The sequence below is a fragment of the Pseudophryne corroboree genome, chromosome 6 (genome assembly GCF_028390025.1).
Source record: "Pseudophryne corroboree isolate aPseCor3 chromosome 6, aPseCor3.hap2, whole genome shotgun sequence".
In the NCBI taxonomy this organism is placed as follows: Eukaryota; Metazoa; Chordata; class Amphibia; order Anura; family Myobatrachidae; genus Pseudophryne; species Pseudophryne corroboree.
Window position 1 is genome coordinate 810,614,354 of NC_086449.1, and position 23,532 is coordinate 810,637,885.

General features: G+C 50.7%; 1 protein-coding gene across 1 annotated transcript in view; it reads left to right on the forward strand.

Moving 5' to 3' along the window:
* The first annotated feature begins 484 nt into the window (after positions 1-484).
* Positions 485-23,532, forward strand: part of LARGE1 (LARGE xylosyl- and glucuronyltransferase 1) — a 464,898-nt gene continuing 441,850 nt past the window's right edge. Inside the window, exon 1 of the mRNA XM_063929035.1 lies at positions 485-2,391. The gene's annotated coding sequence lies outside the window, so the exon portion shown is untranslated. The remainder of the gene's footprint in view (positions 2,392-23,532) is intronic.

A 23,532-nucleotide genomic window follows, 5' to 3' on the forward strand; every position in this document is an offset into this window, starting at 1 on the left:
TTATAGGAAGGCCACAGAGAGAAGGAAGACTAGAGAGGAAGGGTACTGAGGGAAGGAGGGATAGAGAGGAAGGGTACAGAGGGAAGGAGGGATAGAGAGGAAGGGTACAGAGGGAAGGAGGGATAGAGAGGAAGGATACAGAGGGAAGGAGGGATAGAGAGGAAGGGTACAGAGGGATGGAGGGATAGAGAGGAAGGGTACAGAGGGAAGGAGGGATAGAGAGGAAGGATACAGAGGGAAGGAGGGATAGAGAGGAAGGGTACAGAGGGAAGGAGGGATAGAGAGGAAGGGTACAGAGGGAAGGAGGGATAGAGAGGAAGGGTACAGAGGGAAGGAGAGATATAATGTATAGGAAGGACACAGAGAGAAGGAAGGATAGACAGGAAGGGCACAGCCACAGAGGGAAGGAGAGATACCGGGAGAGGGAGGGACGCAGGCAGGGGGAGGGATGGAGGAGGAGGAGAAGCAGGGAGGAGGAGGAGGGGGAGATGCTGCTGCTGTTAGGAGTCGGGAGATGCAGTGAGAGGAGCAGGCAGAGCTGTGTGAGCTCAGTCCAGGAGAAGGGAGACTCCAGCCCCTGACATCACTTCTATGTGACCGGCCACAGAGCTCCGTCCCTCAGATGCACGCAGCCCCCCGCCCTGCTCCCTTTTCCCGGCTCTGCCTGTCCTCCTGTGCCCGGCGTGCTGTCTCCTCCTTTCCCCGCTACTCCTGCTCTGAGCCCCGGTTCTCCTTCTCCTCTCTCCGGCTCTCCGTGGTGCTGAAAGCTGGGCCGTGGTGCGGCAGTGTTGCCGGGGTGTCAGCCGGCCCTGTAGCCTGAGGACGCCGGGAGCTGAGGGTCTGCAGATCTGGAGGGGGAGCCCTGTGTGCTGGCAGGAGAGCTCCGAGGCTGTGTGTGACTCACAGGCCGGGAGACAGAGCCCAACACCCGGGCCTGCTGTGTCTGTCTGAGCGGAGACATCCTCTGCGAGATCTACAGGGAAGGACCCCCCCCCCCCCCTTCCTAGACCCAAGGTCTACATACAAGACCTGGAGACCACCCCATCAGAGGTCCACAAACCACCTTCTTACTGAGAGACCACCCCATCAGAGGTCAACAGACACCTTCTCACTGAGAGTCCACCCCATCAGAGGTCCACAGACCACCTTCTCACAGAGAGACCACACTACCAGAGGTCCATAAACCACCTTTTCACTGAGAGACCACTCCATCAGAGGTCAACAGACCACCTTCTCACTGAGAGACCACCCCATCAGAGGTCAACAGATCACTTCTCAATGAGAGACCACCCACCAGAGGTCCACAAACCAAATTCTCACTGGGAGACCATCCCATCAGTGCTCAATAGACCACCTTTTCACTGAGAGACCACCACACCAGAGGTCCACAGACCACCTCCTCACTGAGAGACCACAACATCAAAGGTGCAAAGACCATCTTCTCACTGAGAGATCACCAAATCAAAGATACAAAGATCATCTTCTCACTGAGAGACCACCAACATCAGACGTCCACAGACCACCTTCTTACTGAGAGACCACCCCATCAGTAGTGCACATACTGTGTAGTTTCTTACTGAAAAAACACCCTATCGGAGTTACACATACTACCTTCATACTGAGAGTCCACCCCATAAGAGGTCAACAGATCCACAGACTACCTTATTAGAGAGACCACCCAACCTGTCCACAGATGCAAAGACCACCTTCTTACTGAGAGACCACTCCATCAGAGGTCCACAGACCACCTTCTTATTGAGCAATCACCCAGGAAGTCTACCCTATTTGTGAGAACTCCATTCCAGGACACCACTCGTTGTGAGAGCACCTTAAAGTTTGATGGCATACCACATTGATAAGACCCCTACCTTGGATCCCCCAAAATATGCCTCATGGTCAGCAGAGTCCAGCACAGTTTTGAGGGACCTCTGAGACACCATTTCCCCAACATCATCAAGGATCACCGAGTACCTGAACTTCAAGACTGCAATTTTGGACTTAATGAAGTCCATATGTCTTCAACCCAACCCTTGCACTGACATCCCAGAGACAATAGTCAGCATATACCATTATCCAGTACAATCCTGATTGACTGGCCTCCACATCTGCACATGTAAAGGGATGCATTTTCTTTGAGAACCCGAGTCATCACAGCCTTGAGATCAGACCTGCAGAACTATCACTTCAGTATCTAAACCACTAGGATCAGGACCAGCTAGGTCTCTACATCTCTGCAACTTCCCGGAGCCTCCAGAACTGCACCCAAGGGGCAAGGCCACCCACCCCCTGAGTTTTCCTGGCGTGGCAATGGCTGTGTCACTGTACACTGTCACCTAAGACCTGTAGAGGAAACACTGCTATCAGGACCTCCTATCAGCCTCACGACACAAGGTATGAAAATGTCTCTGCATCTACATGGGAATCTATGTATACTGTATACTGTTTATATATAGCAGGGAGAACACATCTTTGAAACACTTCTGATTTCAGAAGTGTTGCTATTTTTGTTCCTTAATATGTCACTATTATGCTCTGTCCCCACTAATTGCACAATGTCACCTAATGGGTGTATGCATTCATGCAAAGGTTCCGATTTGGAATCCCCCCCCTTATAACACACATGTTCAAAATACAATATCATTTAGTTTCCATTTGTGTCAACTGCTGTCATCATAATTCTGATTTCCGTGTCCTGTGTCACTAAGAGCGTAACACAGTGTGGCGCTCCAGCTGTTGTAGAGGGCATGATGGGACTTGTAGTTCCACAACATCTGGAGCGCCACAGGTTGCCTACATCTTCTCTGGAGTCTACAGTGTACAGTAAGAACCGTGACATCAGTCTGCCAGCAAAGTGTACATGGCTACTGTATATGGCTTTGCTACCCACTAAATATAGAATATCACAAAATTGGTATCTCTGTAACTCTGCACTTATATTGTATATGAAAGCTGTTTATTTCTGTGATGACTTTAACGAACCCAATGGCACCTGCATTTCACTGCCTTACGCAGCCCCTTATTATTGCACAGAAGCCTTTTTGTATGACATGTAACTAGGTAGAAGCCTTGTTTCATTTTTCTTACGTCTGCCCTGGCCGTACCCGACCTTTGTTTCATTAACCTCAACATTGTAGCTGAATGTCATACAAGTGTCGGGGCCAAATGCACAGTCTGAGGAATGGTACAGCATGACCGTATGGAATGAGCCGTCATTTGCCTGGAACACTTGTCCGTGGTTGCGCTGTTTCTGCACCCTTTTTGCATTCCCCAGCCCCCCCCCCCCCCCCCCCCCCCCCCCGAAAGTCTTGTCTCCAATTTTATTTCCAGCATTTACATTTCTGTCCAGTAACAGTACAGCAAGCGTGCACTTATTTAGAGGCTGCCTATGTTGAACTGCAGGCATGTCCGTCGCCAGACGTATAATAACTTTGGTACCGTTTCTTAACAGTGTAATAAATAAGGTTGTATCATAAAATTAATGTAACTAAAAGACGTTGATATTAAATTGGCCTTTGTTACTGTATATGGATGTAACAGGTCACCTGACTGTTGAGCTAGTAAAGGGTTAAACACCGTGGGTTTCTTTATGTATTCCCGTAATTTTCTGAAAAGTCTTTAATGTTGCACGTGTCTATAAAGGGAGTACGGTATGGTCTAGTATGGTATACAGCGCTTATTGGTGTTCCTATCCTAGTGTTCAATGTTTCCTATCATAGTGTTCCCTCTTTTACATTGACCTAAAATTGCAAGGACTTTAATGTGGTTCAGATGTCGCACCGTGACTGATATAATACACCGCTGTATAAACTGGTCTGAGCCTTATGGTGCAGCAGTGTCTTACTGTCACTGGTGTCTTATCATTAACTCTTTATGCCACACAAACACGCCAACCCCTGCCCCAACAACACGCCAACCCTTGTCCCAACCCATAGCCACACAAACATGCCAACCCCTGCCCCAACCCATAGCCACACAAACATGCCAACCCCTGCCCCAACCCATAGCCACACAAACACGCCAACCCCTGCCCCAACCCATAGCCACACAAACATGCCAACCCCTGCCCCAACCCATAGCCACACAAACACGCCAACTCCTGCCCCAACCCATAGCCACACAAACATGCCAACCCCTGCCCCAACCCATAGCCACACAAACACGCCAACCCCTGCCCCAACCCATAGCCACACAAACATGCCAACCCCTGCCCCAACCCATAGCCACACAAACACGCCAACCCCTGCCCCAACCCATAGCCACACAAACATGCCAACCCCTGCCCCAACCCATAACCACACAAACACGCCAACCCCTGCCCCAACAACACGCCAATCCCTGCCTCATACCATATCCACACAAACACGCCAACCCCTGCCTCAACCCATAGCCACACAAACACGCCATCCCCTGCCCCATCCCATAGCCACACAGACACGCCAGCCCCTGCCCCAACCCATAACCACACAAACACACCAACCCCTGCCCCAACAACACGCCAACCCCTGCCCCAACCCATAATCACACAAACACGCCAACCCCTGCCCCAACCCATAGCCACACAAACACGCTATCCCCTGCCCCAACCCATAACCACACAAACACGCCAACCCCTGCCCCAACAACACGCCAACCCCTGCCTCATCCCATATCCACAAACACGCCAACCCCTGCCCCAACCCATAGCCACACAAACACGCCATCCCCTGCCCCAACCCATAGCCACACAAACACGCCAACCCCTGCCCCAACCCATCGCCACACAAACACGCCATCCCCTGCCCCAACCCATAGCCACACAAACACGCCAACCCCTGCCCCAACCCATAGCCACACAAACACGCCAACCCCTGCCCCAACCCATAGCCACACAAACACGCCATCCCCTGCCCCAACCCATAGCCACACAAACACGCCAACCCCTGCCCCAACCCATAACCACACAAACACACCAACCCCTGCCCCAACAACACGCCAACCCCTGCCCCAACCCATAATCACACAAACATGCCAACCCCTGCCTCATCCCATAGCCACACAAACACGCCAACCCCTGCCCCAACCCATAGCCACACAAACACGCCAACCCCTGCCCCAACCCATAGCCACACAAACACGCCAACCCCTGCCCCCAACTCATAGCCACACAAACACGCCATCCCCTGCCCCAACCCATAGCCACACAAACATGCCAACCCCTGCCCCAACCCATAGCCACACAAACACGCCAACCCCTGCCTCATCCCATAGCCACACAAACACGCCAACCCCTGCCCCAACCAATAGCCACACAAACATGCCAACCCCTTTCTCATCCCATATCCGCACAAACACGCCAACCCTTCCCCAACCCATAGCCACACAAACACACCAACCCCTGCCCCAACAAAACGCCAACCCGTGCCCCAACCCATAGCCACACAAACACGCCAACCCCTGCCCCAACCCATAGCCACACAAGCACGCCATCCCCTGCCCCAACCCATAGCCACACAAACATGCCAACCCCTGCCCCAATTCATAACCACACAAACACACCAACCCCTGCTCCAACAACACGCCAACCCCTGCCTCATCCCATAGCCACACAAACACGCCAACCCCTGCCCCAACCCATAGCCACACAAACACGCCATCCCCTGCCCCAACCCATAGCCACACAAACATGCCAACCCCTGCCCCAACCCATAACCACACAAACACGCCAACCCCTGCCCCAACAACACGCCAACCCCTGCCCCAACCCATAACCACACAAACATGCCAACCCCTGCCTCATCCCATAGCCACACAAACACGCCAACCCCTGCCTCAACCCATAGCCACACAAACACGCCAACCCCTGCCCCAACCCATAGCCACACAAACATGCCAACCCCTGCCCCAACCCATAGCACACAAACACGCCATCCCCTGCCCCAACCCATAGCCACACAAACATGCCAACCCCTGCCCCAACCAATAGCCACACAAACACGCCAACCCCTGCCTCATCCCATAGCCACACAAACACGCCAACCCCTGCCCCAACCAATAGCCACACAAACATGCCAACCCCTGCCTCATCCCATATCCACACAAACACGCCAACCCTTCCCCAACCCATAGCCACACAAACACGCCAACCCCTGCCCCAACAACACGCCAACCCCTGCCCCAACCCATAGCCACACAAACACGCCAACCCCTGCCTCATCCCATATCCACACAAACACGCCAACCCCTGCCCCAACCCGTAGCCACACAAACATGCCAACCCCTGCTCCATCCCATAGCCACACAAACACGCCAACCCTTCCCCAACCCATAGCCACACAAACACGCGAACCCCTGCCCCAACAACACGCCAACCCCTGCCCCAACCCATAACCACACAAACACGCCAACCCCTGCTCCAACAACACGCCAACCCCTGCCTCATCCCATAGCCACACAAACACGCCAACCCCTGCCCCAACCAATAGCCACACAAACACGCCATCCCCTGCCCCAACCCATAGCCACACAAACATGCCAACCCCTGCCCCAACCCATAACCACACAAACACGCCAACCCCTGCCCCAACAACACGCCAACCCCTGCCCCAACCCATTACCACACAAACATGCCAACCCCTGCCTCATCCCATAGCCACACAAACACGCCAACCCCTGCCCCAACCCATAGCCACACAAACACGCCAACCCCTGCCCCAACCCATAGCCACACAAACATGCCAACCCCTGCCCCAACCCATAGCACACAAACACGCCATCCCCTGCCCCAACCCATAGCCACACAAACATGCCAACCCCTGCCCCAACCAATAGCCACACAAACACGCCAACCCCTGCCTCATCCCATAGCCACACAAACACGCCAACCCCTGCCCCAACCAATAGCCACACAAACATGCCAACCCCTGCCTCATCCCATATCCACACAAACACGCCAACCCTTCCCCAACCCATAGCCACACAAACACGCCAACCCTTGCCCCAACAACACGCCAACCCCTGCCCCAACCCATAGCCACACAAACACGCCAACCCCTGCCTCATCCCATATCCACACAAGCACGCCAACCCCTGCTCCAACCCGTAGCCACACAAACATGCCAACCCCTGCTCCATCCCATAGCCACACAAACACGCCAACCCTTCCCCAACCCATAGCCACACAAACACGCGAACCCCTGCCCCAACAACACGCCAACCCCTGCCCCAACCAATAGCCACACAAACACGCCAACCCTTCCCCAACCCATAGCCACACAAACACGCGAACCCCTGCCCCAACAACACGCCAACCCCTGCCCCAACCCATAGCTACACAAACACGCCAACCCCTGCCCCAACCAATAGCCACACAAACATGCCAACCCCTGCCTCATCTCATAACCACACAAACACGCCAACCCCTGCCCCAACCAATATCCACACAAACACGCCAACCCCTGTGCCAACTCATAGCCACACAAACACGCCAACTCCTGCCCCAACCCATAGTCACACAAACATGCCAACCCCTGCCCCAACTCATAGCCACACAAACATGCCAACCCCTGCCCCAACCCATAGCCACACAAACACGCCAACTCCTGCCCCAACCCATAGCCACACAAACATGCCAACCCCAGCCCCAACCCATAGCCACACAAACATGCCAACCCCTGCCCCAACCCATAGCCACACAAACACGCCAACTCCTGCCCCAACCCATAGCCACACAAACACGCCAACTCCTGCCCCAACCCATAGTCACACAAACATGCCAACCCCTGCCCCAACTCATAGCCACACAAACATGCCAACCCCTGCCCCAACCCATAGCCATACAAACACGCCAACTCCTGCCCCAACCCATAGCCACACAAACATGCCAACCCCTGCCCCAACCCATAGCCACACAAACACGCCAACTCCTGCCCCAACCCATAGCCACACAAACATGCCAACCCCAACTCATAGCCACACAAACATGCCAACCCCTGCCCCAACCCATAGCCACACAAACACGCCAACTCCTGCCCCAACCCATAGCCACACAAACATGCCAACCCCTGCCCCAACTCATAGCCACACAAACATGCCAACCCCTGCCCCATCCCATAGCCACACAAACACGCCAACTCCTGCCCCAACCCATAGCCACACAAACACGCCAACCCCTGCCCCACCCTGTAACCACACAAACATGCCAACCCGCAGCCGCACAAACACACCAACCCCTGCCCCAATCCGCAGCCGCACAAACACACCAACCCCTGCCCCAACCCATAGCCACACAAACACCCCAACTCGCAGCCGAATAAACACACCGACTCCTGCCCCAACCCATAGCCACACAAATATGCCAACCCCTGCCCCAACCCATAGCCACACAAACACGCCAACCCCTGCCCCAACCCGCAGCCACACAAACACACCAACCCCTGCCCCAACCCGCAGCCGCACAAACACGCCAACCCCTGCCCTAACCCGCAGCCGCACAAACACGCCCACACACCATGAGCTCGATAGCTTTACCTGTATGCCTTTGGAAACACACACAGAAATTCAACCCTAACTCATGGAGAACATACAAACTCTACACACAGTTTTAGTCTTGGGAAAGCTTGTGGGGGATTGTGCATTATGAAGGGCAATAGTACTTAAAATTCAGTATAAAACGTTGATATTGGAAAGGAATAAGTGCCATTAGGATAATATTCCAGGAGAATGTGTGTCCAAGCTTAATACAGTATACTTCCACAAGCACGACAGGAATACGCCGGACCTGCGTCACTGATAAGTCTTTTCAGTTTTTGCCTAATGGTAAATGATAAAGCAGGCAATCCATACTGACTGCTGATTTCCAGGTGTTAGGGATTGAACAGGTGTAAGGCTAGTGGCCGGAGATAAAGTACCAACCAATCAGCTCCTAACTGTCATTTTTCAAACACCGCATGTGGCATGGCAGTTAGGAGATGATTGGCTGGTACTTTGGGGTCTATTTACTAAGCCTTGGAGAGAGATAAAGTGGACGGAGATAAAGTACCAGCCAATCAGCTCCTAACTGCCATGTTACAGGCTGTGTTTGATAAATGATAGTAAGGAGCTGATTGACTGGTACTACTCTCCGTCAACTTTATCTCCATCCAAGGTTTAGTACATAGACCCCTATGTGCCTGTTTAAAACGACACAAATATTCTCTGGCATCACATTGGGTAATATATATATATATATATATACACCAATCCTTCGGCAGCACTCCCAATCTCAGCGCATAACGGTCCGGTGCCCTCCTACACCCGTATGGCAACGGGCCACGAATAGCATGCAGTCGGCGGCACTCAAGTGGTAATAAAGCACATAGGCAGGTTGAATGAAAACAACGTTTCGAAGTTTCCAGGAGCTCACCGCACATGGGAAGGGGATATAAGGTATGTGTTTGTTGTATCTGTGATAACCTGAGGACGAAGTAATTAAAACTTCGAAACGTTGTTTTCATTCAACCTGCCTATGTGCTTTATTACCACTTGAGTGCCGCCGACTGCATGCTATATATATATATATATATATATATATATAATATCGTCTCTTGGAGCATCCGGCACTCACATAGCATAATAAAAATGACGATAGTGCTTGTGGGCACTGAAACGTTGTAAACTCAGCTGGTTTCCAGAGTCTTTTTCATAGCGGAGTGCCGCATGGTGGTAACTATATATATATATATATATATATATATATATATATAGATAGATATATAGTCTCTTGGAGCATCCGGCACTCACATAGCAGCTGCTCCGGTGCCCTCTCTGGAAACAGATGTCCATACACAGAAGCAAGTACGGGCGGCACTCAGAGGACTGGATATATCCCTGGCGACGGGCTAACGCCCGAAACAATTGTTGGATGAATTGTCTCAAATAAAGGATTCGTAACCAGTCTCCTGAGTGCCGCCCGTACTTGCTTCTGTATATATATATATATATATATATATATATATATATTGCTGTTATATACTGTGTGCTGTTCCTTTGCTCATACAAGTGATCTAAATACCTGCGGCGGGGTTAATTTAAAGCTACAGGCACTGGTCATGTCTGCCCACGGCTGCTACAGGACCTAGCAGCGGTTGCTATTGGATTTCTCCATGCAGCTGAGACATTTCATAATTACTTTTCTATTTTAAAAGCAGCAAAGTTCCAGCAAAAATGGCCCCAAAAGTTGGGTGGTGTCGGTGATTTTTCGATGCCACGGCTAGCGGCCTCCCTTACCCACACTCATAAAATATGACACATCTGCGGCATAGCGATTATTGTTGCTTTACGCAGAAGGTTCTGAAATGAATTGATGGTAAGCCATTCGCCTCTGTCTGTCTGCCACCTTACTGTGGTATGGAAAATCCGGCGTATCGGTGCTAACAGCGGCAGGAGTGAGCTGACGAGAGCGTTTCGGGATGGCAGGAGGGCGTAGGTGATTACACAGAGACATGCAGAGTAATTACACTGTGCGGTATGCTTGCTTTCACATGGTAATTGTTTGCTGCAATGAAATCTCAGGACTTTACCACCTCCCGGGTAATGGAGCAGATATAAAAATGTTTATCTCTGCCCAGCTCTATGTTTTCGCTCCCGAGAATTATTTCTCCTTTGTCCATTGAGATGTTGTACTCCTGGAATTAATTCAGCGGCACGCACACTCAGATTTCTCAATAAAAACAATGCGGCTGTTGAATGCTTCGATACAGGCATCCCACTAAGACTTGACAGGGTCCCTTTGCTGTATTCACAGTACAAAGGGAGTATTTTCCGTCTCTCTATGTAGGCTGTGTTCTGTTACTGTGCGCCTATGTACAAGTAAGAGGTGCAGTCATCTCAAAAGGGGGGTGGGGGACAGTTTAGAACTCCAAAACGGATTTCCACCGTCACCTAAAGATGGTCACACCTGAGGTGACATTGCGGTGCCCAGTACCGCAGCACGTGTGGATGCGGGGACGCGTGGATGCGGTGCCCAGTACCGCAGCACGTGTGGATGCAGTGCCCAGTACCGCAGCACGTGTGGATGCGGTGTCCAGTCCAGTGTGGATGCGATGCCCAGTACCGCAGCACATGTGGATGTGTTGCCCAGAACTGCAGCACGTGAGGATGTGGTGCCCTGTACCGCAGCACGTGTGGATGAGGTGCCCAGTACCGCAGCAGAGAGAGATAAAGTACCAGCCAACCAGCTCCTGTCATTTTTCAGACGCAGCCTGTAACATGGCAGTTAGGAGCTGATTGGTGGATACTTTATCTCTCTAATAGTGTGCTGGATCTTCATGTGCATGATTAAGAGAGAGAACATGCGACTTGCAGTGGCGTAACTAGAAATTTTTCTCCCCCAAGCCAAAAAATTCTTCGGCGCCCCCCCCCCCCCCCCCTCATGCTCCATGCGTGGTTTCGCATAAAGGGGCGTGGCATTGCAGGAAAAGACTACCTTATACCCCAGTTTTACAACCTGCACGCCCATACGTTGGCCACCACAGGAAAGAAAAATAATCCTGATTCATACCCCTTACATTATTTGTCATTTTTCCTCCTTATAGTAATGCCCAGTATACATTATGCCACATACTGCAATGGCCCTTAGACATTATGCCGCACACAATAATGCACATGACACAATATGCACACACTGTAATGCCCCCGACACATTATGCCACACACCGTAATGCCTGTGACACATTATGCCACACACCGTAATGCCTGTGACACATTATGACAGGAATCGCAATGCCCGTTATACATTATGCTACACACTGCAATGCCCCTGATACATTATAGCACATACAATGTCTGTGACACATTATGACACACACCGCAATGTCCGTGATACATTATGCCACACACTGCAATGCCCGATACATTATAGCACATACAATGCCTGTGACACATTATGCCACACACTGCAATGACCTTGAGATATTATACCACAATGCCCGTGATATAGTATACCATACACCGTAATGCCTGTGACACATACCGCAATGCCCTGCCCGTTATACCCTATGCCACACACCGCAATGCCAGTTATGTATTATGCCACACTGCAATGACCCTGAGACATTATACCACATACCACAATGCCCATGATATAGTATACCACACACCGTAATGCCTGACACATTATGACACACACCGCAATGTCCGTGATACATTATGCCACACACTGCAATGACCCTGAGACATTATACCACATATCACAATGCCCGCGATATAGTATACCATACACCGTAATGCCTGTGACACATTATGACACACACCGCAATGTCCGTGATACATTATGCCACACACCGTAATGCCCATTACACATTAAGTCCTACAGTAAGGCTTCTAATTACTTTTCTCTAACGTCCTAGTGGATGCTGGGAACTCCGAAAGGACCATGGGGAATAGCGGCTCCGCAGGAGACTGGGCACAACTAAAGAAAGCTTTAGGTCACCTGGTGTGCACTGGCTCCTCCCACTATGACCCTCCTCCAAGCCTCAGTTAGATTTTTGTGGCCGGCCGAGCTGGATGCACACTAGGGGCTCTCCTGAGCTTCTAGAAAGAAAGTATATGTTAGGTTTTTTATTTTACAGTGAGACCTGCTGGCAACAGGCTCACTGCACCGAGGGACTAAGGGGAGAAGAAGCGAACCTACCTGCTTGCAGCTTGGGCTTCTTAGGCTACTGGACACCATTAGCTCCAGAGGGATCGACCGCATGGAACTGGCCTTGGTGTTCGTTCCCGGAGCCGCGCCGCCGTCCCCCTTACAGAGCCAGAAGCAAGAAGAGGTCCGGAAAATCGGCGGCAGAAGACATCAGTCTTCACCAAGGTAGCGCACAGCACTGCAGCTGTGCGCCATTGCTCCTCATACACACTTCACACTCCGGTCACTGAGGGTGCAGGGCGCTGGGGGGGGCGCCCTGAGAAGCAATAAAAACACCTTGGCTGGCAAATATATCACAATATATAGCCCCAGAGGCTATATATGTGATAAATACCCCTGCCAGAATCCGTTAAAAAGCGGGAGAAAAGTCTGCGAAAAAGGGGCGGAGCTATCTCCCTCAGCACACTGTCGCCATTTTCTTTTCACAGTGCAGCTGGAAGAAAGCTCCCCAGGCTCTCTCCTGTAGTTTTCAGGCTCAAAGGGTTAAAAGAGAGGGGGGGGCACTAAATTTAGGCGCAATATTGTATATACAAGCAGCTATTGGGGAAAATTCACTCAGTTATAGTGTTAATCCCCACATTATATAGCGCTCTGGTGTGTGCTGGCATACTCTCTCTCTGTCTCCCCAAAGGGCTTTGTGGGGTCCTGTCCTCAGTCAGAGCATTCCCTGTGTGTGCGGTGTGTCGGTACAGCTGTGTCGACATGTTTGATGAGGAGGCTTATGTGGTGACGGAGCAGATGCCGATAAATGTGATGTCGCCCCCTGTGGGGCCGATACCAGAGTGGATGGATAGGTGGAAGGTATTAACCGACAGTGTCAACTCCTTACATAAAAGGCTGGATGACGTAACAGCTGTGGGACAGCCAGCTTCTCAGCCCGCGCCTGCCCAGGCGTCTCAAAGGCCATCAGGGGCTCAAAAACGCCCGCTCCCTCAGATGGCAGACACAGATGTCGACACAGAGTCTGACTCCAGTGTCGACAAGGTTGAGACATATACACAATCCACTAGGAACATCCGTGACTTGATCCCGGCAATAAAAAATGTGTTACACATTTCTGACATTAACCCAAGTACCTCTAAAAAAGGGTTTTATGTTTGGGGAGAAAAAGCAGGCAGTGTTTTGTTCCCCCATCAGATGAGTGAATGAAGTGTGTGAAAAAGCGTGAGTTCCCCCGATAAGAAACTGGTAATTTCTAAAAAGTTACTGATGGCGTACCCTTTCCCGCCAGAGGATAAGTTACGCTGGGAGATATCCCCTAGGGTGGATAAGGCGCTCACACGGTTGTCAAAAAAGGTGGCACTGCCGTCTTAGGATACGGCCACTTTGAAGGTACCTGTTGATAAAAAGCAGGAGGCTATCCTGAAGTCTGTATTTACACACTCAGGTACTAGACTGAGACCTGCAGATAGTGCTGCTACAGCGTGGTCGGTGACTCTGTCAAACAGGGATACTAGTTGGCTAACATAAGAACATATTAAAGACGTCGTCTTATATATGAGGGATGCACAGAGGGATATTTTGCCGGCTGGCATCCAAAATAAATGTAATGTCCATTCTATCAGGAGGGTATTAGAGACCCGTCACTGGACAGGTGATGCTGACTTTAAAAGGAGCATAGAGATTCTGCCTTATAACGGTGAGGAATTATTTGGGTATGGTCTCTGGGACCTCGTATCCACAGCAACAGCTGGGAAAAAAAAAAAAATGTTACCTCAGGTTTCCTCACAGCCTAAGAAAGCACTGTATTATCAGGTACAGTCCTTTTGGCTTCAGAAAAGCAAGCGGGTCAAAGGCGCTTCCTTTCTGCACAGAGACAAGGGAAGAAGGAAAAAGCTGCACCAGTCAGCCAGTTCCCAGAATCAAAATTCTTCCCCCGCTTCCTCTGAGTCCACTGCATGACGCGGGGGCTCCACAGACGTAGCCAGGTACGGTGGGGGGCCGCCTCAAAAATTTCAGCGATCAGTGGGCTCGCTCACAGGTGGATCCCTGGATCCTTCAAGTGGTATCTCAGGGGTACAAGCTGGAATTCGAGATGTCTCCCCCCCGCCGTTTCCTCAAATCTGCCTTGCCGACAACTCCCTCAGGCAGGGAGGCTGTGCTAGAGGCAATTCACAAGCTGTATTCCCAGCAGGTGATAGTCAAGGTGCCCCTACTTCAACAAGGACGGGGTTACTATTCCACACTGTTTGTGGTACCGAAACCGCACGGTTCGGTGTGACCCATTTTATATTTGAAATCCTTGAACACATGCATAAAAAAAATCAAGTTCAAGATGGAATCGCTCAGGGCGGTTATTGCAAGCCTGGACGAGGGGGATTACATGGTATCCCTGGACATCAAGGATGCTTACCTGCATGTCCCCATTTACCATCCTCACCAGGAGTACCTCAGATTTGTGGTACAGGATTGCCATTACCAAGTCCAGACACTGTCGTTTGGACTGTACACGGCACCGAGGGTGTTTACCAAGGTAATGGCCGAAATGATGATACTCCTTCGAAAAAAGGGAGTTTTAATTATCCCGTTCTTGGACGATCTCCTTATAAAGGCGAGGTCCAAGGAGCAGTTGTTAGTCGGGGTAGCACTATCTCGGGAAGTGCTACAACAGCACGGTTGGATTCTAAACATTCCAAAGTCACAGCTGGTTCCTACGACACGTCTACTGTTCCTGGGGATGGTTCTGGACACAGACCAGAAAAAAGTGTTTCTCCCGGAGGAGAAAGCCAAGGAGCTGTCATCTCTAGTCAGAGACCCCCTGAAGCCGAAACAGGTATCGGTGCCTCATTGCACGCGAGTCCTGGGAAAAATGGTAGCTTCCTACGAAGCAATCCCATTCGGCAGGTTCCATGCAAGAACTTTTCAGTGGGACCTGTTGGACAAGTGGTCCGGATCGCATTTTCAGATGCATCGGCTGATAACCCTGTCTCCAAGGACCAGGGTATCTCTACTGTGGTGGCTGCAGAGTGCCCATCTTCAAGAGGGCCGCAGGTTCGGCATACAGGACTGGGTCCTGGTGACCACGGATGCCAGCCTTCGAGGCTGGGGGGCAGCCACACAGGGAAGAAACTTCCAGGGACTTTGGTCAAGTCAGGAGACTTCCCTACACATAAATATTCTGGAACTGAGGGCCATTTACAATGCCCTGAGTCAGGCAAGGCCTCTGCTTCAAAACCAGCCGGTACTGATCCAATCAGACAACATCACGGCAGTCGCCCATGTAAACCGACGGGGCGGCACAAGAAGCAGGAGGGCGATGGCAGAAGCCACAAGGATTCTCCGATGGGCGGAAAATCACGTGTTAGCACTGTCAGCAGTGTTCATTCCGGGAGTGGACAACTGGGAAGCAGACTTTTTCAGCAGGCACGCCCTCCACCCGAGAGAGTGGGGACTTCATCCAGAAGTCTTCACACTGATTGTAAATCGTTGGGAAAAACCACAGGTGGACATGATGGCGTCCCGCCTAAACAAAAAACTAGAGAGATATTGCGCCAGGTCAAGGGACCCTCAGGCGATAGCTGTGGACGCTCTAGTGACACCGTGGGTGTACCAGTCAGTTTATGTGTTCCCTCCTCTGCCTCTCATACCAAAGGTACTGAGAATAATAAGACAACGAGGAGTAAGAACAATACTCGTGGTTCCGGATTGGCCAAGACGAGCGTGGTACCCGGAACTTCAAGAGATGATCTCAGAGGACCCATGGCCTCTGCCGCTCAGACAGGACCTGCTGCAGCAGGGGCCCTGTCTGTTCCAAGACTTACCGCGGCTGCGTTTGACGGCATTGCGGTTGAACGCCGGATCCTAAAGGAAAAGGGCATTCCGGAGGAAGTCATTCCTACGCTGATTAAAGCCAGGAAAAGATGTAACTGCAAAACATTATCACCGCATATGGCGGAAATATGTTGCCTGGTGTGAGGCCAGAAAGGCCCCAACAGAGGAATTTCAGCTGGGTCGATTTCTGCACTTCCTACAGTCAGGAGTGACTATGGGCCTAAAATTAGGCTGCATTAAGGTGCAGATCTCGGCTCTGTCGATTTTCTTCCAAAAAGAACTAGCTTCACTACCTGAAGTTCAGACATTTGTAAAAGGAGTGCTGCATATTCAGCCCCCTTTTGTGCCTCCAGTGGCACCTTGGGATCTCAACGTGGTGTTGAATTTCCTAAAATCACATTGGTTTGAGCCACTAAAAACCGTGGATCTAAAATATCTCACGTGGAAAGTGGTCATGTTATTGGCCTTGGCTTCGGCCAGGCGTGTATCAGAATTGGCGGCTTTGTCATGTAAAAGCCCTTATCTGATTTTCCATATGGATAGGGCAGAATTGTGGACTCGTCCCCAGTTTCTCCCTAAGGTGGTATCAGCCTTTCACTTGAACCAACCTATTGTAGTGCCTGCGGCTACTAGGGACTTGGAGGATTCCAAGTTACTGGACGTAGTCAGGGCCTTGAAAATTTATGTTTCCAGGACGGCTAGAGTCAGAAAAACTGACTCGCTATTTATCCTGTATGCACCCAACAAACTGGGTGCTCCTGCTTCTAAGCAGACTATTGCTCGCTGGATTTGTAGCACAATTCAGCTGGCGCATTCTGCGGCTGGACTGCCGCATCCTAAATCAGTAAAAGCCCATTCCACAAGGAAGGTGGGCTCATCTTGGGCGGCTGCCCGAGGGGTCTCGGCTTTACAACTTTGCTGAGCTGCTACTTGGTCAGGGGCAAACACGTTTGCAAAATTCTACAAATTTCATACCCTGGCTGAGGAGGACCTTGAGTTCTCTCATTCGGTGCTGCAGAGTCATCCGCACTCTCCCGCCCGTTTGGGAGCTTTGTTATAATCCCCATGGTCCTTTCGGAGTTCCCAGCATCCACTAGGACGTTAGAGAAAATAATAAGAATTTACTTACCGATAATTCTATTTCTCGTAGTCCGTAGTGGATGCTGGGGACTCCGTCAGGACCATGGGGATTAGCGGCTCCGCAGGAGACAGGGCACAAAACTAAAGCTTTAGGATCAGGTGGTGTGTACTGGCTCCTCCCCCTATGACCCTCCTCCAAGCCTCAGTTAGGATACTGTGCCCGGATGAGCGTACACAATAAGGAAGGATATTGAATCCCGGGTAAGACTCATACCAGCCACACCAATCACACCGTATAACTTGTGATCTAAACCCAGTTAACAGTATGACAAACGTAGGAGCCTCTGAACAGACGGCTCACAACAATAACAACCCGATTTTTTTGTAACAATAACTATGTACAAGTATTGCAGACAATCCGCACTTGGGATGGGCGCCCAGCATCCACTACGGACTACGAGAAATAGAATTATCGGTAAGTAAATTCTTATTTTCTCTAACGTCCTAAGTGGATGCTGGGGACTCCGTCAGGACCATGGGGATTATACCAAAGCTCCCAAACGGGCGGGAGAGTGCGGATGACTCTGCAGCACCGAATGAGAGAACTCCAGGTCCTCCTCAGTCAGGGTGTGCCCCTGACCAAGTATCAGCTCGGCAAAGTTGTAAAGCCGAGACCCCTCGGGCAGCCGCCCAAGATGAGCCCACCTTCCTTGTGAAATGGGCATTTACATATTTTGGCTGTGGCAGTCCTGCCACAGAATGTGCAAGCTGAATTGTACTACACATTCAACTAGCAATCGTCTGCTTAGAAGCAAGAGCACCCAGTTTTTTGGGTGCATACAGGATAATAGCAAGTCAGTTTTCCTGACTCCAGCCGTCCTGGAAATCTATATTTTCAGGGCCCTGACAACATCTAGCAACTTGGAGTCCTCCAAGTCTCTAGTAGCCGCAGGTACCACAATAAGCTGGTTCAGATGAAACGCTGACACCACCTTAGGAAGAAACTGGGGACGAGTCCGCAGCTCTGCCCTGTCCGAATGGACAATCAGATATGGGCTTTTGTGAGACAAAGCCGCCAATTCTGACACTCGCCTGGCCGAGGCCAGGGCCAACCTCATGGTCACTTTCCATGTGAGATATTTCAAATCCACAGATTTGAGCGGTTTAAACCAACGTGATTTTAGGAATCCCAGGACTACGTTGAGATCCCACAGTGCCACTGGAGGCACAAAAGGGGGTTGTATATGCAGTACTCCCTTGTCAAATTTCTGGACTTCAGGAACTGAAGCCAATTCTTTCTGGAAGAAAATCGACAGGGCCGAAATTTGAACCTTAATGGACCCCAATTTGAGGCCCATAGACACTCCTGTTTGCAGGAAATGCAGGAATCGACCGAGTTGAATTTTCTTCGTGGGGCCTTCCTGGCCTCACGCCACGCAACATATTTTCGCCACATGTGGTGATAATGTTGTGCGGTCACCTCCTTCCTGGCTTTGACCAGGGTAGGAATGACCTCTTCCGGAATGCCTTTTTTTCCCTTAGGATCCGGCGTTCAACCGCCATGCCGTCAAACGCACCCGCGGTAAGTCTTGGAACAGACATGGTACTTGCTGAAGCAAGTCCCCTCTTATCGGCAGAGGCCCTGAGTCCTCCGTGAGCATCTCATGAAGTTCCGGGTACCAAGTCCTTCTTGGCCCATCCGGAGCCACGAGTATAGTTCTTACTCCTCTACGTCTTATAATTCTCAGTACCTTTGGTATGAGAAGCAGAGGAGGGAACACATACACCGACTGGTACACCCATGGTGTTACCAGAACGTCCACAGCTATTTCCTGAGGGTCTCTTGACCTGGCGCAATACCTGTCCAGTTTTTTGTTCAGGCGGGACGCCATCATGTCCACCTTTGGTCTTTCCCAACGGTGCACAGTCATGTGGAAACAACTTATCGATGAAGTCCCCACTCTCCCGGGTGGAGGTCGTGCTGAGGAAGTCTGCTTCCCAGTTGTCCACTCCCGGAATGAAAACTGCTGACAGTGCTATCACATGATTTTCCGCCCAGCGAAGAATCCTTGCAGTTTCTGCCATTGTCCTCCTGCTTCTTGTGCCGCCCTGTCTGTTTACGTGGGCGACTGCCGTGATGTTGTCCCACTGGATCAATACCGGCTGACCTTGAAGCAGAGGTCTTGCTAAGCTTAGAGCATTGTAAATTGCTCTTAGCTCCAGTATATTTATGCGGAGAGAAGTCCCCAGACTTGATCACACTCCCTGGAAATTTTTTCCCTGTGTGACTGCTCCCCAGCCTTTCAAGCTGGAATCCGTGGGCACCAGGACCCAGTCCTGAATGCATAACTGTGGCACTTTAGTAGATGAGCACTCTGCAGCCACCACAGAAGAGACACCCTTGTCCTTGGAGACAGGGTTATCCGCTGATGCATCTGAAGATGCGATCCGGACCATTTGTCCAGCAGATCCCACTGAAAGGTTCTTGCGTGAAATCTGCCGAATGGAATCGCTTCGTAAGAAGCCACCATTTTTCCCAGGACCCTTGTGCAATGATGCACTGACACTTTTCCTGGTTTTTGGAGGTTCCTGACTAGCTCGGATAACTCCCTGGCTTTCTCCTCCGGGAGAAACACCTTTTTCTGGACTGTGTCCAGAATCATCCCTAGGGACAGCAGACGTGTCGTCGGAGACAGCTGCGATTTTGGAATATTTAGAATCCACCCGTGCTGTCGTAGAACTACTTGAGATAGTGCTACTCAGATCTCCAACTGTTCTCTGGACCTTGCCCTTATCAGGAGATCGTCCAAGTAAGGGATAATTAAGACGCCTTTTCTTTGAAGAAGAATCATCATTTCGGCCATTACCTTGGTAAAGACCCGGGGTGCCGTGGACAATCCAACGGCAGCGTCTGAAACTGATAGTGACAGTTTTGTACCACGAACCTGAGGTACCCTTTGTGAGAAGGGCAAATTTGGACATGGAGGTAAGCATCCTTGATGTCCAGGGACACCATATAGTCCCCTCCTTCCTGGTTCGCTATCACTGCTCTGAGTGACTCCATTTAGAATAGGTCTCACCGAGCCGTCTGGCTTCAGTACCACAATATAGTGTGGAATAATACCCCTTTACTTGTTGTAGGAGGGGTACTTTGATTATCACCTGCTGGGAATACAGCTTGTGAATTGTTTCCAATACTGCCTCCCTGTCGGAGGTAGACGTTGGTAAAGCAAACTTCAGGAACCTGCGAGGGGGAGACGTCTCGAATTTCCAATCTGTACCCCTGGGATACTACTTGTAGGATCCAGGGGTCCACTTGCGAGTGAGCCCACTGCGTGCTGAAACTCTTGAGACGACCCCCCACCGCACCTGTTTGTACGGCCCCAGCGTCATGCTGAGGACTTGGCAGAAGCGGTGGAAGGCTTCTGTTCCTGGGAATGGGCTGCCTGCTGCAGTCTTCTTCCCTTACCTCTATCCCTGGGCAGATATTATGGGGACGAAAGGACTGAGGCTGAAAAGACTATGTCTTTTTCTGTTGAGATGTGACTTGGGGTAAAAAAGGTGGATTTTCTAGCTGTTGCCGTGGCCACCAGGTCCGATGGACCGACCCCAAATAACTCCTCCCCTTTATACGGCAATACTTCCATGTGCCGTTTGGAATCTGCATCACCTGACCACTGTCGTGTCCATAAACATCGTCTGGCAGATATGGACATCGCACTTACTCTTGATGCCAGAGTTTCGCATATATAGAAATGCATCTTTTAAATGCTCTATAGTCAATAAAATACTGTCCCTGTCAAGGGTATCAATATTTCCAGTCAGGGAATCCGACCAAGCCACCCCAGCGCTGCCCATCCAGGCTGAGGCGATCGCTGGTCGCAGTATAACACCAGTATGTGTGTATATACTTTTTAGGATATTTTCCAACCTCCTATCAGTTGGCTCCTTGAGGGCGTCCGTATCTGGAGACGGTAACGCCACTTGTTTTTATAAGCGTGTGAGCGCCTTATCCACCCTAAGGTGTGTTTCCCAACGCGCCATAACTTCTGGCGGGAAAGGGTATACCGCCAATAATTTTCTATCGGGGGAAACCCACGCATCATCACACATTCATTTAATTTATCTGATTCAGGAAAAACCACATGTAGTTTTTTCACACTCCACATAATACCCTTTTTTGTGGTACTTGTAGTATCAGAAATATGTAACATCTCCTTCATTGCCCTTAACAAGTAACGTGTGGCCCTAAAGGAAAATACGTTTGTTTCTTCACCGTCGACACTGGAGTCAGTGTCCGTGTCTGTGTCGACCGACTGAGGTAAAAGGACGTTTTAACGCCCCTGACGGTGTTTGAGACGCCTGGACAGGTACTAATTGGTTTGCCGGCCGTCTCATGTCGTCAACCGACCTTGCAGCGTGTTGACATTATCACGTAATTCCTTAAATAAGCCATCCATTCCGGTGTCGACTCCCTAGAGAGTGACATCACCATTACAGGCAATTGCTCCGCCTCCTCAGCAACATCGTCCTCATACATGTCGACACACAAGTACCGACACACAGCACACACACAGGGAATGCTCTGATAGAGGACAGGACCCCACTAGCCCTTTGGGGAGACAGAGGGAGAGTTTGCCAGCACACACCAAAAACGCTATATTATACAGGGACAACCTTTATATAAGTGTTTTTCCCTTATAGCATTTTAATATATATATACATATCGCCAAATAAGTGCCCCCCCTCTCTGTTTTAACCCTGTTTCTGTAGTGCAGTGCAGGGGAGAGCCTGGGAGCCTTCCCACCAGCCTTTCTGTGAGGGAAAATGGCGCTGTGTGCTGAGGAGAATAGGCCACGCCCCCTTTTCGGCGGGCTTCTTCTCCCGTTTTTCTGAGACCTGGCAGGGGTTAAATACATCCATATAGCCTCCAGGGGCTATATGTGATGTATTTTTAGCCAGAATAAGGTATTATACATTGCTGCCCAGGGCGCCCCCAGCAACGCCCTGCACCCTCCGTGACCGTTGGTGTGAAGTGTGTGACAACAATGGCGCACAGCTGCAGTGCTGTGCGCTACCTTCATGAAGACTGAAAAGCCTTCTGCCGCCGGTTTCTGGACCTTCAATCTTCAGCATCTGCAAGGGGGGTCGGCGGCGCGGCTCCGGGACGAACCCCAGGGTGAGACCTGTGTTCCGACTCCCTCTGGAGCTAATGGTGTCCAGTAGCCTAAGAAGCCAATCCATCCTGCACGCAGGTGAGTTGAACTTCTCTCCCCTAAGTCCCTCGATGCAGTGAGCCTGTTGCCAGCAGGACTCACTGAAAATAAGAAACCTAAAAACTTTTTCTAAGCAGCTCCTTAAGAGAGCCACCTAGATTGCACCCTGCTCGGACGGGCACAAAAACCTAACTGAGGCTTGGAGGAGGGTCATAGGGGGAGGAGCCAGTACACACCACCTGATCCTAAAGCTTTAGTTTTGTGCCCTGTCTCCTGCGGAGCCGCTAATCCCCATGGTCCTGACGGAGTCCCCAGCATCCACTTAGGACGTTAGAGAAAAGATTTTACTCACCGGTAAATCTATTTCTCGTAGTCCGTAGTGGATGCTGGGCGCCCATCCCAAGTGTGGATTGTCTGCAATACTTGTACATAGTTATTGTTAACAAAAGGGTTATTGTGGAGCCATCTGTTGAGAGGCTCAGTGTTTTCATACTGTTAACTGGGTATAGTATCACGAGTTATACGGTGTGATTGGTGTGGCTGGTATGAGTCTTACCCGGGATTCAAAATCCTTCCTTATTGTGTCAGCTCTTCCGGGCACAGTATCCTAACTGAGGCTTGGAGGAGGGTCATAGTGGGAGGAGCCAGTGCACACCAGGTGACCTAAAGCTTTCTTTAGTTGTGCCCAGTCTCCTGCGGAGCCGCTATTCCCCATGGTCCTTTCAGAGTTCCCAGCATCCACTACGGACTACGAGAAATAGATTTACCGGTGAGTAAAATCTTATTTTCAATTACCTGCTCGTTGTCAGG